Source organism: Cyprinus carpio, chromosome A9, assembly GCF_018340385.1.
Source record: "Cyprinus carpio isolate SPL01 chromosome A9, ASM1834038v1, whole genome shotgun sequence".
Classification (NCBI taxonomy): Eukaryota; Metazoa; Chordata; class Actinopteri; order Cypriniformes; family Cyprinidae; genus Cyprinus; species Cyprinus carpio.
The window spans coordinates 10,040,613-10,053,077 of NC_056580.1; the positions used below are offsets into that span (position 1 = coordinate 10,040,613).

General features: G+C 36.8%; 1 pseudogene; it reads left to right on the forward strand.

Annotated features, from left to right (window-relative positions):
- Nucleotides 1–6,764: 6,764 nt before the first annotated feature.
- LOC122146045 lies at nt 6,765–11,872 on the forward strand (annotated as a pseudogene).
- The last annotated feature ends 593 nt before the right edge of the window (nt 11,873–12,465 follow it).

A 12,465-nucleotide genomic window follows, 5' to 3' on the forward strand; every position in this document is an offset into this window, starting at 1 on the left:
TCAAATGTTTGGGATCTTTTTTTTATTATTATTATTATTTTTACACTGTTTATTACTGTATTTTCATCAAATACATGCAGCTTTGGTGAGCATAAAAGTCTTATAAAAACATTTAAACGTTTTTCCAACCCCAAGCTTCTTAATGTATACAATACACTGAGAAAATAAAAAATGGTGTAGAAACAATTTTCATTCAGATTTTGCCAGTAAATTGCTTAAATAATTAAAGAAATGCAAGTTACTTGAATTTTAAAAACATAAATACTATTATAATATAAAAAAACAATCCAATAATCATTTAATTATTTTTTTAAATATTAAAAGCTTACGATCTTTTTTTATTTATCCCCAAAAATCACCTCTCAAAGGTCTTGGCCTGTTAGTCTTCAAAACTAAAGCAAGACAGTAATAGAGACCTTTTTCAGAAAGGCTAGCATCTACTTCCAGAGAAAATGCTCTTGGTCCAGTGAACGACCGTTTTAACAACTCTTGTGAAGGTGGTTTACTTTTTATCACCTAATGTGATCTGAGATTGGACATCCATTCTGCCATTTTCTGTCTATACAATGACATTCCCACTGCAGATGTACGATTGCAATCACGACCGAATGCCCATTTGACTGAGATAGATGTATTTCCTTTCTCCATTCTGAGGCAGTCTAAATTGAATGTGTTAATAAGAAGAGATCTTATCTGCTTGTATTGCGCGGGGACGTGTAGGATGGTTCACAGACTCCTGACAGGAAGTGCCATTGTGTTCGGCTACACCACAAGATGTGACAAGATCGATCGTATCCAGTCCTGTGTACAGCGCTGGTGAACTCTGAATAAGTGTCAGAAGTGTGTTCTGTGTTATCTCTGACAGACTACTTTTTCTGCAGGGAGAGGATGTGAGGTTAGGTGTGTGTAGCAGCAGAAACATCTGAGCTGACTGTTTTCTTCATGTGAGGGAATATGGATTTGATCTTGACAGACTTCATGTTCATGTCTGTTTCGGTTGGACCACAAAGGCAGATAAAAGACAAGGCACCAGGACAGACAGGGATGCTTTCACTTTTTCTGGCTGGGTTTATTGATCATTGGACATCATGCAGAGATCGACATCTTAGGCTGTTTAGAGAGCGGCCTTTCTGAAAGGCGGGGGCAGAGTCTGGCTTTTTGCTTCTAGAAACCACAAATACTGCAGCAGGACTCCCCATTGTGAAGCTCTGTCTAGATCAAGGCTGTACACACACATTCTTCCATCCTGCTGTTATAAGACCACAAACACTTCTATCGTGTGTCCATCTTCTCAGAGGAGCATAGGTGCATTCACACCATGTGGGAATTACCGGGATTATGAGATTCGGACTTGCAAAAAGAATTCACATCCTCGTAGAACACATAATTACAACTAGTAATTAAATTTTTTTAGACCTCTGGCTTTTACCACCTGATCGCTGAAACGTCATGCAGAACCACAAAATGGAGTTAAGAAGTTATCTCATAATATTTATATATATAATACATTTAAATGTACAGTAGCTACAAAAAAATTAGTTAAAAAATTATCGAATTTACCGCTAAATAAACTATACTTTTATTTATAAGGCATTTGTATATTGTTACTTATTTTATTGTGCTTTTGTCGATTGATTACATTGCACTGATTCATTTTAGCATTAATAATGTTGCAACAGAAACACATAAAAAATTCGAAGTCACATCATTCCAAGAACAACAACAACTCTGAGTAGAACGTTTTGGTTGTCATCTTAATGGTAATTATGACATTCCATATCCATGAAACACCTTGTATGGTGGTGAGTCACCTTTAAATATGATAATTTAGCTGTCATATACATTCTCTAACAGTAGCTCTCTAGCTTTTTTAAGCCAAGTAACATTTATTAAATTGTAACATTAAAAGTAACATTATTAATGTTGTTTGTGTGTGTGTGTGTGTGTGTGTGTGTGTGTGTGTGTGTGTGTGTGAACTGATATAGGATTTTTGATTGAATTACATTGTATTGTATTTATTTATATTCATTTTGTATATATTTGAATTACCTTTGTCACATTTAATAAGTTCATCTTTTAAAACACTAATAATAATAATAATAATAATGCAGTAATAACACTGTTAAGTGTAATCTTCAGCAGATCTGAAAAGTAAATATAAATTTTTCATCATAGTATATTTTGAATATAAATATTATGATACCTGCATTCTTTTGTAGCATTTAAATTGACTGATTTTAGTTTTTAGTGTACTATTTTTACTTTTTTAGACAAAATATTATAGAATTTTTAAATTGGACATTTCTCGGTTAGTGAAAATAATTATTTGCTTATTGATCTGATTTGCAGATGTAAGAAAAACCTACATAAACAATAAACTTCCACAAACAAAAAAATAAACCTACAGAACCACAGACATCTGAATCATTTTAAAGGGCCACAAATGAAATCAGTGGCTTCTCATCTCTGTTTAGGCACACCTGTATGTGCAATCATTGGGTGGCAAGCCAACAGGTACCTGTTAGACATCTGAATCATTTTAAAACAGTCCACGAAAGACTATGATGTACCAAGGAATACGGCTGAGGTGAGAATTAGAGATAATATATACAGTAGATGTGAAGGAGAAAAAAAAAGATTTTGGAATAGATGGAGTGACTGAGATTGAATAAACCTGATCCCCTTTTGTGTCCAGCACAGAATTGAAAATACCAATCATTCCTCTGGGTGGCTCAAGTCATTCTCCCCAACGGACTCCCTAGGATTAAATAGATTTTTACCTCCTCTTTTCACCCTCCCTTCTCCCTAAAATTGCAATTTGCTGGTTCAGATGGATTACAAAGAGGAAAATCACCACTGGAGAGAGACAGGATCCACGCTTTCCAGCTACCCACAGCAATAAGAGCTGGAGCGCACAACAAAGAGTGGAGCGAAATGAGCTGCGTGATGGACAGCACACACTCACTCAACGGGACAAAAGCCGTCATAATGACCAGTTGACAGGCAGACGGCCATTACCACACTCACAATGCCGTGATAAGATAAAACAGATCTGTAACTGTCCTGTCATAGAAACCAGCCCATTGTGGGCTGGAAATGATAAGATTTCTTCTCCCGCTACCCTCCACTCATCTTCACCCTCGACACCCGCACACGACACAGTTTTTCTTTTTTCCCTCTGTTTTTCACCCTTCTTTTGTTTGGCTTGGGAAAGGCAGCCACTTTTCTTTTCTCCTTCCTCCCATGTGGGAAAAGAAAGAGCGAGGATTGAAATAGCGCACAAAAATAGAAATGGGCCTTAAACTGCTTTTATAAAAAGAGACAAAGCTGAATAGAATGTCCTTATTCATTGTGACAGTATAATTCAAGACTGACTGACCAGCTCCCACCTTTTCACGCTCCTTCTTGTTCCATCCTCTTTTGTGAGCTCTCAATGACAAACTAACACCAAAACACACTAACAGAGTCATTTCTCCACATGTGATATCTGAATGCTGCTGGCATCTTTGAGTATTTAGTTGAATATTCCAACAAGACAGAATAAAAAGCCCATCTGGACACACATAATCGTCCAAAAAAGACGAGTTGCATATGCCTTCAGACTGCTACTGTCAAAGCTCTGGCTTGACCCATTGCTTGATGAGTCACATACCAGGCTTTTTAACTGGCCTGCACTCTTCAATGGCCGTGCACAAGTTGGCCTGCGGTGTCTGTGCTTTATGGTAAGAATTAAATTCAAAGTTCTATTCTATTCAAAGTTCTCTCTGATTCCGGATAAGTAGCCAGACACTGTCCACAAAGCTTCTACTTTCTTGCCTCCTCTACTTAATCCAGGTCCAAATCAAGACAGGTGTAGAGTACCCAGGAGGCCACTAAACCTTTAGCTGTATTAATAACATCTATCCACAAGGGGGCGATACACACTATGAAATAAGCGTGGAGCTGCTAGTATCACCGTCTTACATTCACTGACCACAGGCTGATGTTTTCCGGATGTTTTCTAAGAACAAATACAGTCTAAAAGAAACTACTGATGAGATTGTGATTGAAATCATTTATTGACCAAGACAATGATATAGAGATTCTTAATACGTTGGTTATTTGAATGTTGTGGGCAATAATTGTCAGGTAGGCCAGTGTTGTGAATTTATACTGTTTTTGTCTGTTGTGTCGAGTCTCCAGGTCATGTCTGAAGTGTCTTTCTCTGTTCTAGATGGCTGTTTTCTTCAGTCATTCTGTAGCAGCTGTTGATATCAGTAATGACAGGTGGTGCTGTTAGATGTGAAAATTCTGTCATTTACTCACCCTCATGTCGTTTCAAACCTGTATGAATTTCTTTCTTCTTCTGAAGAGAAATGAAGATATATAACAGTTTCAAACTGGTCTTCATTGACTTCTATAACTTCCTATGGAAGTTAATGAAACCATCAGCTAGTTCGGTTACACACATTCTTCAAAATATCTTCTTTTGTGTTCAGCAGAATGAAAAAAAGTCATATAGGTATAACTTAAGGTTGAGTAAATGATGACAGAATTTTTATTTTTGGGTGAACAATCTGAATGATATTTTGCCTTTTTTCTTAATGCATGAAGTTATATTAACACATAAGATATATTAATACATCATCAGATGGTAGAAATGAAGCTCAGAAAAATGACAACTTCAATAAGTTGTATTTTTCTTTCTTTCTTTATATTTATTTTTTATTTTCTCACCACCTAACAACCTCTGGCAACCGACAACAAAGGGTTATTATAGTTTTGAGCTTCTGATGATGTTTAGTTGTTGTTTAGTTTTTATGTTGTGAATTATTATTATTTTTTTTTTCAGTATATTTAATTTTTATTTTACTTTTAGTAAGACTTTGTTTTTTGTTTTGTTTTTGTTTTAAAAAGTTACATATTTTGTTTTGACAAGAACAGAAGAAATGTCCATTTCAATCCTTTCAAAATCAGTGATTAATGTTGATTAACTCTGAAAACTCATCCAATTTATTAAATATTTTAATTGACTGATCATACATTGAAAGCAAAACTTTACAGATTTCATAATCCCCAGTTTCACAGCAAAGTAAATTACTGATTTAAGCTGACAACTATTATATTCTGTATGTCTGTTCAACTTACCCGTAAACACAAGACTGTGATCTTCTGCCAGGAACATCAGGTCAGTCTGCTGCTGTCCAGAATCAGGTGGTTTGTCTTCGTCTGGCATCTCAGCTGAGACCTGTCCACTATGGGTGACCCTACCAGTAGTTGTGAAGTACCAGTGGTGTAGCTCTCAGCATCACTGATGCACACAAGCCCTCACAGCACGTCAAGCTGCAAACCGTGTGAGGGACCCTAACCTACCCTACTCAACTGTTTAAGACAACCGCATGTAAACTAGCCACTCAAAACATCCTGACAACCACATAGCGACGCATGAAAAACCAAACCGAGGAGTCCAGCAACCACGACGCAACACGCAAACAACCGTTCAGAAAACCTCGGCAAACACAAGTCAATACACAGGAAACCACCAAAAACATCCCGACAACCACATAGTGAAGCGATAAAAAACACTGACAATCACCAAAAACATCCTAAAAATCACACAACAATGTAATGAAAACTTGCATTAGAAAATAAAACTTACTCTACAAACTATGAACTCTACAAAATAAAACTTACTCTATAACTATGTACAATATGTACAGTATTAGGTCCCGCTGTGTGATGCTCCATGTGACACTGTGAGGCTCAGTGTCTGGGCTTCTTTCTTCGGGGTTCCTCAGGCAGAGGCTCTTCACTGACGTCCACATGGATTCGTGGAGCGAAGCGTCTGCTGGTGGTGAAGCTCTCAGTGATCAGGACGCGTCCCTCTGGCTGCTCTGTCTCCAGCAGTGAAGGGCAGTTGAGCGTCTCCCACAGCCGCTGCTTGATCTTCAGTCCCAGCTCAAGGCTGTAGCGACGCTGTCGACCACAACGTGTCTCCATCATGGGCTCCACAGAGCGGTAAATGTCCTGGTAGCTCTGCACGCTGCAGCCGTGGATGGAGACGGGCTCTTCCTGCTGACACAGAGGCACCGGACACACGTCCACTGAAGAGACTGAGGCTGCTGGACGGATGTCAGGGAGGACAGCAGCGTTCTTCAGATAGCACTCTTCTAACCTGTTGGGTCTGTGAGCTTTGGCAGTGATGCAGCTGTAGGTGTGATCTAACCTGATTACAGCTGTAATATGTGAAAGCTCACAGGCCTCTTGAATGGAAGATGTACCCTCCACCAAGAATCCCCTCAGGTGTGTGGGAAGAGCCCTGCTTCTTCTGGGGCGATGCTGCTCCATGAAGATGCCTAGAGAAACACTTCACAAATTACACAAATCGATGAAACTCACCAAACTGTAGAGTTGAAGGCTTGTAGCGTGTGATCAGGCTTCAAGGCTTCAGGGACAGTTGTGTTGATTTTAAATATCAACTCAATTTCAAATATCAACTAAAGCTGCTGTTACTGACATAGAATGTTGAGGCTCATTTAAATGTAAACAACATCAGCAGTAAGTCCATCATCAAGATACCATTATCATCTTCATTTACACTTAGATATATACAGTATGTATGTATGGTGTCTGTTAAGGTGTCAGCATCACTGGAGCTGCTCTATGTTAGTGGTTCATGAGTGTTAAACAAATCTTTTAGCAAACAAATCTTTCTTTCACTGAGTCATGTTCACTAAAGTCTCTTTCTTTTGAAGTGCATTGGTGCCTTTTCCTGCCTTCCTAGAATGACTGTAGCACAAGCTGTTAAGATTCGACTGTGGCCTGTGAAGAAGCACTTCGTACTGAACTATTTTCTCTCTCTCTCTCTCTCTCTTCATCAGAAGCATCAAAGACAAGGCCATGTAGAGGTGATCTCTGGGTCAGCATGGCAGGGCTTCAGGAGGAAAGTGTGTCTGCTGGTGCCATACTTCTGGCCCAGGGGAAGTGTGGGGCTGCAGGCTCTGGTGATTCTGTGTGTTGGACTGCTGGGACTTGAGCGGGTCATCAATGTGTTTGTACCCATTAACAGCAGGAATATAGGTGAGACTAGACTCATGCATTTAGAATTCCTTCAAAGACTGTAGCAATATAGGTTCAGCTTGTAAGTGGTATACATTAATCCTACAGCAGGGACAAAAATATACCACCAAAAAATGGAATTTGATGTATTTCATGATATTCTGTTTTATGCCTATATAAGTTATGATTTTAGTGCTTATTCAGACATTATAGTGACTGCATCCTATTCACTGTCTCAAAGGTGAAATTTTATCCATGTGAAGCTTATATAGTTTTTTTTTTTTTTTTTTTTTTTTTAATGAGAAGTCCCCCATTGACTTTAAAGACAACACTCCCAACCTCAAAGAGAGAGAGAGAGAGAGAGAGAGAGAGAGAGAGAGAGAGAGAAAAAAAATTCAGGGTTCTTTGATAAATATAAAGTTCAAATAAACCACATTTATATGAAATGGAAATCTTTTGTAACAGTTAAATTATAAAATTTCCTTACCGTCTCTTTTGATAATGTTAATGCATCCTCTGTTGAATAAAAATATAAATAGTTTTAAAAACAATGTTATTGACTGAAAAGTTTTGAATGGTAGTGTGCACTGATATACAGTATATATCTGAATTAGCAAATAAAGAGTCCAGCCAATTATTGAAAATGTGTTCTAGAAAAATGTTAGAAATATCTAGAAAATGGGTTCTAGCAAACAAAATAGGCAGTTGGTACAGTTGAATGATTTGACATAACAGAAATGAAATACTGATTTGTTATGTGGTTCAGAGAATAAAACTTTTCTTAAAGGTAAAAGAAAAACATATGCCCCTGAAAATAATTTAAAGGGATAATTCACCTTCAGTTGCTGGTCCCCATTGACTTTGCATAATATTTTTTCTGTACTATGGAAGTCAAAGGGGACCAGCAACTGAAGGGGTGAACTATCCCTTTAAAGGCTAAAATCTGGCCCCTTAATAAAAATAAATGAATAAAACATAAAAAGTTAATTCTCCACAGCATATACAGTAATAGCCAATGGATTTGTGTTTCCATACATGACCAGTAGAGGACAGCAGCTTTCAACATTTGCCCTGTTACCTGGGAAGGTGGCAGCTGCTCAACATGCTTTTTTTTTTTTTTTTAAGATGATCAGTATTTTTATTATTTTTATTTTTTTGTCAAGGATTAAATTATTTAATTTGTTTGCAACAATTAAAAATGCATGCAGTTGTGCTTAGGCCCTTTAACTGGTTTGAAACATATTTACATAACCTTAAATATCTAAAAACATGGTGATGAAGAATATTTGTTGATAAAGAGCTATGTAAAAGAAGTTTTGAAACAAGTCAAGCATGTATTCGGGAGTTTTCTTATGCATGTGAAGTTGGATTGCCCCTCCCATGCCAGATTTCTCAGCCCCTTGTTGTTGTGGGCCAGCTGGATGGGTGAGCAGCCCCCAAAACCTCTCGGAGAAGTCAAAGCCTTTGGTTCACATAAGCCAAGAAGTATCGAACTTTTACAAAAGAAATGTGGGACAAAACCCAACTATGCTAAACTCTTCTGTGGTACAAGACTTTGTTTCCACCCTTCATTCTCTGCCTCTTTTTTTCTTACTTTCACCCCCATTTTTGAAATTCCCAGTTTCGATTAATTTGTTTATTCTCTCTCTTATCATCCTCATTCTTTAAGTGTGCATTGCTCATTTGATCTCTTCCTGAAGTTGGTGGTGTGTGTATGTGCTTCATTATCTGAGACGAGTAACAGCTTTGTATTTGGAGGCACATGAAAGCCATCCTGGGAGAAAAGTGAGCTTTTGTGTGGCAGAGAGAGATTGAGAGGGGTGATAGGGGAGGTCACCAACCCTGCCAGTCATGATTAGGGGGCATTAGGGGCTTTTAGCCGAGTTAACACGCTGGTACAAGGGCCTTTTTGTCCGCAGCTCTCTCTGCCCCCATGCCAAGGATAAAAATCAGCTCTCTCACCATACATTTCTACGCCCCCAGCTTAACATAGAGGAAGAGAGGTTTTGCTCTTGCCTCTGGCATTTTCTTGTATTGTTTTGAATTTATTTATTTTTTTTCCTTTTTTTTTTTTTTTGCTTCAACCCTCCACCTTTTCTTTCCTCATTTGATTCCAAGTGCACAATCAAAACGGTCATGAATGTAAATTAATCAGTTAGAGGATCTTTCTCAGTTCCCAGGACACACCAATGTGTTCGCTCTTTAGATACACTATGCTGTGGATCCTGGCTCAAACTTCATCCTTTAGGATGATTTTTTTTCTTTTTTTTTTTTTTTTTCTCCTGTTGTTGTGGATTTACATATAAGTCAGTGAGATGGCAGTTTTGGGAAGCTGTTAAATTTGGTATATTGAACTGAAGTCACGTAGTTATGCATGACTCAGGATGTTAAAGTTTATTGTCTATGTGAGATTAAAGGGAAGATGCTCTGCACACACTCATTAATAGGAAAACACAGCAGTGAAATGCATTCTCGGTTTGTGCTTCCTTCACAGAGCCTCGGGGATGTGCATGCAATTAAAGGGATAGTTAAGCAAAAATCTTACTGTTTAAAAGTTTGGGGTCAGTAAGGTTGTTTTTTTTTTTTTTTTTTTTTTTTTGCTTTTTAGAATGTTTGTATAGATTTCAATTTCAAATAAATGTTAATTAATATAGATTTACATTTTTATTTAAAAAAATGTACCATGGTTTCCACAAAAATATTAAGCAGCACACTTGACATTAATTGACATTAACAAGAAATAAGCATCAAATCAGCCTATTAGAATGATTTCTGAAGGATCATGAGTATTTTTTTGAGCAAATCCTGTCACAAAGCAATAACATATGCCAGTTGAGCCAGAACAAGTTGATGCATTCACACGTTCTCTGTATTTTTGCCATTATAATATTTTAGTGAACCAGCTTTCCGTGAAGGAGAGCTGGAGAACCCTAGCCATCACGGTCTGTGTTTACGTCCTCCTTAAGTTCTTGCAGGGTGGAGGGGTAGGTGAGGGTTGACATTCGAAGTGATATTGTAAGGATGCTTTTAAACACTACATCTTGTTTTATTCTGTACAAACCATTAACTTGCGCAGCTTCTTGTGGAGTTATGTCCAGCAGTACACCAGCCGCGTGGTGCAGGTCCATCATTTCGCTCACCTGCATGACCTCTCTCTATGCAGACACCTGGGCCGCTGCTCCAGAGATGTCCTGCGCAGCATTGAATGTGGAACCTCCTCAATCAACAACTTGTTAAGGTCTGATGATTTCCTTAATTTTAGCCTCACCATACTTGGTGTTTTAAAGAACACGGTTAGATATGGTATACAGTAAAATGGTTGACAACTCTATTTTTTCATGTTTAAATGTTCATTGATTTATTTTACAGCAGTTTATATTGTGTTCAGCACTATTGCTGACATCATCATTGCCATCATCTATTTTGTAAAATACTTCAGTGCTTGGTTTCAGCCTCATTGTCTTCATTTGCATGTTTCTTTACCTTAGTAAGTGCACCACAAACACACTTATTATCATTTTATGGACAACTTTCGATAAAAAACAAACAATTAAAATCAATATTTATTACACTACCGTTCAATTAATAACAATAATTAAAAAAAAAACAAAAACACTAATATTCACAACTCACTTATGTTCGCCAAGGCTGCATTTATTTAATCAGAAATACAGTAAAAACAGTACTATTGTGAAATATTTTTTCAGTTTAATGTATTTGAATAGTAATTTATTCCTGTGATGGTAAAGCTGAATTTTCAGCATCATTACTCCAGTCTTCAGTGTCACATGATCCTTCAGAAATCATTCTAATATGCTGATTTGGTGCTCAAGTAACATTTATTATTAATATCAGTGTTAAAAACAGTTATGCTGCTTAATATTTTTGTGGAAACAGTTTTGAAATCTTTTGTAACATTATGAATGTCTTTACTGTCTCTTTTGAACAATTTAATTTGTGCTTTCAAAATAAAAGTATACATTTCTTAAATAAATCTTACTGATCCCAAACTTTTTGAATGGTAGTGTATATCAGTACACAGAAGTGTTCTCAATAATGTTGCAAAGTCAAATTGAAATCATTAAAATTGTTACTGCATGTTTTATAGGATATGACAGTCAACAAGCACACTTTGATGTCTAGTTCAATTTGGCATTTGTTTTCAGCTCTCACCATCATCATCACTGAATGGAGGACCAAGTACAGGCGGGAAATCAACACACAGGACAGCATTGCCAAGTCAAAAGCAGTGGATCCACTTCTCAACTTTGAACCCGTAAGTGACCAAATGCCATAGCAAAGCTGCCCTAGGTTGGCCATGGAGTTTTGTTAACAGTATTAACATTGAAATATTACAACATTTGTTTCTGCATTCAGGTGAAGTACTATAATTCAGAGGGTTTTGAAGTCAGGCGCTTTGAGGATGCTATCCTGAAATATCAGGTAATGGCAATCGCTTAGATACTTGGACTTTATAAGGTGCTGAGTGGAGAGATGCTGAGTTGGATTCTCTTTCTGCTCAGGCATGTGAATGGAAGACCAATGCTTCCCTGGCTCTCCTGAACCAAATCCAGAACCTGATTATTGGATTGGGGCTTTTGGCCGGGTCCTTGCTTTGTGCATACTATGTTACAGTGGACAAGTTTCAAGTACAGTAATCACTGCTCATACCATTTGGAAATCTTGTTTTTAATGGTCTTGAGCATCATTTTTGTTGTTCATGCTTGTTGTTATAATAGGTTGGTGACTATGTTCTCTTTGGAACTTACATTAACCAGCTCTACACTCCACTCAACTGGTTTGGTATATATTATAGGTGAGATTAGAAAAGTAATATCTGGGGCCGGATTCACAAAAAAAGAATGTTCCTAAGTGCAATTCTTGAAAATTCTTAAGAAGTTCTCAAATGTTTTCTTAAGAACATCCCTATAAATAATAATACATAACTACTTTTTTTATTTTCATTTTTTCATTTTAATATACTGTATGTGTGCTTATCCCTAGTAATAGTAAGATTGAGCTAGTGTTATGTTGTAATGCTTAGTTTTTTATTTTCATTTTTTCATTTTTTTTTTTCAAAAGTGCATTAATTAAACAACTTATCTTTGGGGATTTAAGATAAGTTGGAGGTTGTACTAACTTTAAGAAGTTATTTGTTATGATTTTGAAGAGCATTCTTTTCAGTAGTTCAAATTCTTTTCAAATTTTGTTTTTAAAAAACCTTGGGGAAAAATAAAATAAATTTTATTAAAATAAATAAAATAAAATATGGAAAATACAAAATATTCATAAATTTATTAAAGAATAAAATAGAATTCATCGGTATTTCACTTTGGACATTTTGAGTCATTTTGTTGTCAAGTCAAAGTTAAATTGCTTTTAAATAGCACTTTTACTAATCAGCAGGTTTGCACAGAACAAGTACTT